Here is a 5,582-nt window from a genome sequence, read left to right as displayed (position 1 = left end):
GGTCATGTGACTTTAATGACTGGATAGCAAGAAGGATACTGTGCAAGATAAGCTGTTCCCATTAAAGCAACACTGCAAAGTGATTGTTCCTATCAAAGCAACATGCATAGTGCTTTCATTTTTTTGGCGACTAGAAATAGTGAATGTAAAGTATGACATTAATCTGTATGGTTTCTTAATTATTTATGCTGTAATGGTTCTATGCATATTCTGGACCAAGAACATAATATTCAATGAGTAGGTTCTATAAAGCGAGGAGACCAGGAGGTTAGACAGCAAATTCTTATCGTCATTAAATGAAAAATGCATATTTTAGTATGACTAGAAAGTTTGTCCTGATGTAGGCGACCGAGGGCCCTAGCGTTGCTTTATGATAACTTCTAAATGAGAAACAGCTCTTATACTTTCAGATTTATAAATGATAGCTTTAATAATCTATCGCCAGCCCAGTAGTCAGCACTTTTGTGTTGATATGAAATAGCATTGATATGTTCATTTTCTGCCAATTTACTGTTTATAAAATATTGAATTATTCGAAACATCATGGTTTTTATTTTTTCCCAGGCATAGATTGCCTTAGCCCTATTTGGTACATCTTTTCTGAATTTTTAGTTTTTTTTTTTTTTGCTCTTAAACTTATGATCTATGATGAGTCAATGAAAACGTAACGGGCGTTGCGTGTAAAATTAAATGTCTCGTATCTTTGACCAGTTCTTAAATACTCTGTAAAAGATGTAATATTTCACTGCACACGAAGAATTGAGAATTTCGCAATATTGAAAGCAATCACGTGTAGTAACAGTCCAGATTATTGAAGAACAGCCTTATATTTGTAACTTGGTAAATGCAATTTTCTTAAAAATTTTCGACTTTGATCCAATTTTTTTTCGTGGTTGGTATTGGTTGACATCGGCCAAAATTGTTTGTTGTTCATTGTATTTATAAATCGGGCCGTTGATAATTGTCTTATTTAGCTAACTATTAACTATATGGGGTTTGGTTTTCTCATTGTTGAAGGCCGTAACATGAGCTGTTGTTGTTCACATTTCTATTATTTGGTTTTAAGATATAAGAAGATGTGGTATGAGTGCCAATGAGACAACTCTCCATCCAAGTCACAATTTGTAAAAGTAAACCATTATAGGTCAAAGTACGGCCTTCAACACGGAGCCTTTCCAAACAGCAAGCTCTAAAGGGACCCAAATATGACTAGTGTAAAACCATTCAGACAGGAAAACAAACGTTGTTTGATAAATGTCTTAATAGAAATCATGCAAAATTTAGTGTTAAACGTTTGTGTGCTGACCGCTTGGTTATGCTTGGTTATTTGTGTCGTTGGTTTGCTGTCTCCTAGACTTATATAAAACATTTACATTTATTCATAAGGAAGAATGTACAATGAATAGAAAATGTACCAGAGGCAGATCCAGGGGGTGTTACTGTGTGCACGTGACACCCTCCTAAGGTTGAGGAAAATGGTGCACAATATAGATTATAATTTAAATTTTGATTAAAATACCAATTAGTCTATCACTCATAATAAACGAGTGGCGAAAGTTACCAAAGGGATATTCAAACTCATAAGTCGAAAACAAACTGATAATGCCTTGGCAAAAATGAAAAATGACGAAAAGGCAAACAACAGTACACAAAACACAACATAGAAAACCAAAGACTGAACAACACGAACCCCACCAAAAACCGGGTAGGATCTCAACTTAATCTTAAAAATTAACTTATCATTCTATTTTCAATACAATTAATTACCTTAAGGCTAACAAGTATGTATGTAATTACTCATCGTTAATTACTAATTCGGTTCCTTTGATGTGGAGGTTTGAAAATTAAGAGACAATTCCCAAAATTATCCGTTTTTCTTTCTTCAACTACGTTTATTTAAATGTCGACGTATACACGTTTTATTGCTTAACTTCCCTGAACATTAATGTTTTGCTACTATGAAGTCAAAATCCAAATGATTTGTCATTTGTTCTGATTATTATTAGCACCTTAAAGCCTATACACGCCCTATATAAATGTCCTTCAAAATTTTACTTCTCACGTGTTTTACTCCCTTTTCTTCATGAAAAGTCATAAATCTGTCAAAACCTGAAGAACCAACGTCTTTTAATGGACCTAGCATTGGTATGGCTCTTGTTTCTCTCGGAGATGGATATCAAAAACCCAGACGGACGTTTTATAATCGAAAACCTAAAACTGTTTCTTGATTTTCATGCCTCGGACTTGTCTAGCCCAAGTGAACTATCGTTCAAGGTAAATGTGTGGTTGTATTTCTGGTGAATACAAAATTAACCTTACCAAAAACAGAAACTGATGGAAATTTAGAATAGTAATAAGTTTTTCTTTCCAAATATCTGTCATTCTTAACATTGTCAGCACTTTAATGGTAACCATGCAATCGAGAATGTTAGCATTCAAATAGGAAGCTAATGTTTCTGAGAACCCAGACTACTGATGGAGTCAATCAAGGATTATGCCAGGCAATAGACTAAACGCGATAAAAAGACGTAAATACTCTTTCCGAATTGGTTAAGGCTGTAGACCTAGGTCGTTGATACACATACGAACGAAAAAACTGAATGGGTCTATGAACTCACATGCTGTTTCGATTTTTAAAGACTCAAATGTTGCTAAGCAACACCTGTCCTACCTCCATCAGTACCATGACAAATATGTTGTTTTCTTCGTAGATAAAGCCCCTAACAACATCGTTTTTGTGAATGAATCACATTACGTAAACTGCTTGATAAAGGTATTAGGTATTGCCAATTCACTTGGAACCTACGCCATTTATCAAGGAGGAAATCCTGCCTGAATAATCATAGGTCAGTTCTATCTTCCTTTGTAATTTCAACCAAAGACGAAGAACTGTAACTTCCTGTACTGTATTGGATATAAACTACATAAGCGTCCTTAAAAATAACGTAATATTGCCGGGTCTCTAACCTTTTTTTAAATTATTAACATCAATTTTATCAGCAATCAAAGCCCAGCTTTAAAGTTATTGTGAAACTACCTACTCTAAGAGCGGCGTGAATCAGATAGCGGATACTTACAAATTCCAAAATTCTGTTAGAGTACATACAATCTAAGTTTCTTTTCTCTTGCTATAGTAATAAAACAATTGACTTTTCTACACTTTTATTCTCCAACCCAAACTAAAAGACAAACTCAAAGAATTGGTCCTGCTCTGTTTCATAAAAACAAATGGCCAACTTAGATACAAGTATCTTGTCTTAGAAAGGGATAAATCGTGCTTTGTGAAACATCCGTCTGTTCCGGTTGTTTTTACTTGATTCCAAATGGCAAATATCACTGTGTCTAAACTACCCCGGCAAAAAATGTTTGGACTCGATGGTATCTAATAAACGGCACGGTGACGGAACATCAATAGACAGAGAAAAGGTAGTTTTCTGTTTATTTATTTGTTATTGTTATGATATCGAAAAATATTTATACATATATAACTGTTTTCTATTGTGAGATGTAATATTTTCTACAACCGTTTTAGATTAACAGAGAAATAAGTAAAAATGCATGTCAAAATGACGAATTGAGTGAATCTTGCCTCGAATTTGTTTAATTTTTCCTTAAATTGTTCTCATAGTACGGAAAGAAAGGTATGTAAAGAAAGATATTGACATGGAGATTTCAAAACTAGTCACTTTGAGCACCTCAATACTTGTATTTCTCCGTATGGAACGAAAGAAATGGGTCGTGTCAAAATGGAAGCACCCGGTTTTGTCAATGTGTACAACCCGTTTTTGTCCTATATTTAATAAGGCAGAATCCGGTTTTGTTAAAGAAAAAAATGCATAATCGCATAACATAATAATTGAACTTCAGCAATTAAAAGGAGTTTGGTGGCTGGTTGGAAAACGATTTCTTACAGAGGACCACCTGTTATTTATTTGAATCTGTAAACACTTAATTCCGACTTTATTGGAACAAAAATAATTATAATTTTGCTTTGCATTAAAAAAAGTACTCTATAACTACGAAATAGATAGAAATGAAGGTTAAACCGCAAATTGAGTTTTAAGCTCTCTATACGTTTTATGTAAATTATGTAAATTTTAGTGTTTAAACTTAAAATTAGAGTTTATGGTCTTAAAAATTGAAGGACGCACATTTGATATGTGATTTTCTTTCACAACAGGATGGTTATCTTTATAAGTAATCCAATCTACCTAGGTGTGTTATATTTCCTATGATCGTTTAAAATAAATCTTCTTAAGGCTTAACAAATGTATATTCTGTATGCTTGCAGAATCGGCATAGAAAATGAATGTTTATGGTGAGAAAAGGATTACAATAATCATGCATTAAAAATCAAATCTATCTATCCCTAATTGTAACTATAATACTAAGTATAAATTAGTATTATAATAGTCTCAGGCCATCGAGAAAATGGTCAGTTTATTAATAGTTGTATAAATAAACGGTTCTGTTATCTCTCCATTGTGTTATGATTAATGTACATTGACGTTGGTCAATATATTATTGACAATATATAGGGACGGATTTAGGTTTTTTCAAAGTGGGCGTAATTCAAACAGCTTACATACCGCAGACCGTAGCGAAGCGAACAATGTTTTGAACGAATTATGCTAAAAAAAATCGTAAAAAGATTTTTTATTTTTTTTTGGCCATCAAAGGTGGTGTGGGGGCGTGTGACCTATACGCCGCCTGGATTCGCAACTGATGTTATATAACTAAATCGTATACCAACTTAAAATTTTATAAGAAATAAGAAAGCAGGGACACCAGCAAAATTGGATGTATGTGAGTAGGATTATCATGTTTATTCTAAAAATTCACATTGATATTTTGGAATTGTCGGAATGCGAGACAAAGGGATACAAATTCGTGGCGGCTTGAACTATTTGTATGAAGCTTCATATGTCAGAAGTTAGAAGGCCTGACTGCAACATACCTCGCACACAGATCTTTTATGTAACGATGTTTCTATCTGTCATATGTCCATTGCCCATGACCTCATTTTCATGGTTCCGCGATTTCCTAACAAAATGAATAGCTGATAATGGTTGATATCTATGATCAAGGTTAACATTTCGTGTTCAAGTCCGTATCTCTAATATCATAAGTAACAGGTTAACTATATTTGCTCGTATGGCGCACATGACTATTTAAGTGACCTTGAACTTACTTATTTTCTTGATTAATTGGTTAATGTTACGGTTTTTTTTTTTTGGTTGGTTTTAATGATTGTAATGTGTTCATGTCCGTCTGGCAGGTTCCATCAGACCTTGATTTTTTTTATGGTTCCATGAACAATGTTTATTTTATGAGTAATTTTATAAAATTATTTATCTTACAGACCTTCAAAATAATTTCGATAACGATCATTCCATCAGTCGCGACATGTCAGTGCGTACAGTCACTCCTGTATAAATAATACGTAGTATTTATTTTTGTTAAAAAAAACGCTGTTGAAGTTGTTTTGCCATGTCTGATTAGTTTATCTCGTTCGTGTAAGCCTTAATTGTGAAATGTTAGACTTTTTTTTTAATTCAAGAACGGTGCAATCTTGTATGGAA

This window comes from Mytilus californianus, unplaced genomic scaffold, assembly GCF_021869535.1.
Source record: "Mytilus californianus isolate M0D057914Y unplaced genomic scaffold, xbMytCali1.0.p SCAF_11, whole genome shotgun sequence".
Classification (NCBI taxonomy): Eukaryota; Metazoa; Mollusca; class Bivalvia; order Mytilida; family Mytilidae; genus Mytilus; species Mytilus californianus.
The sequence above is the reverse complement of the archived record's forward strand: the minus strand, read 5'-3'. Positions refer to the sequence as shown.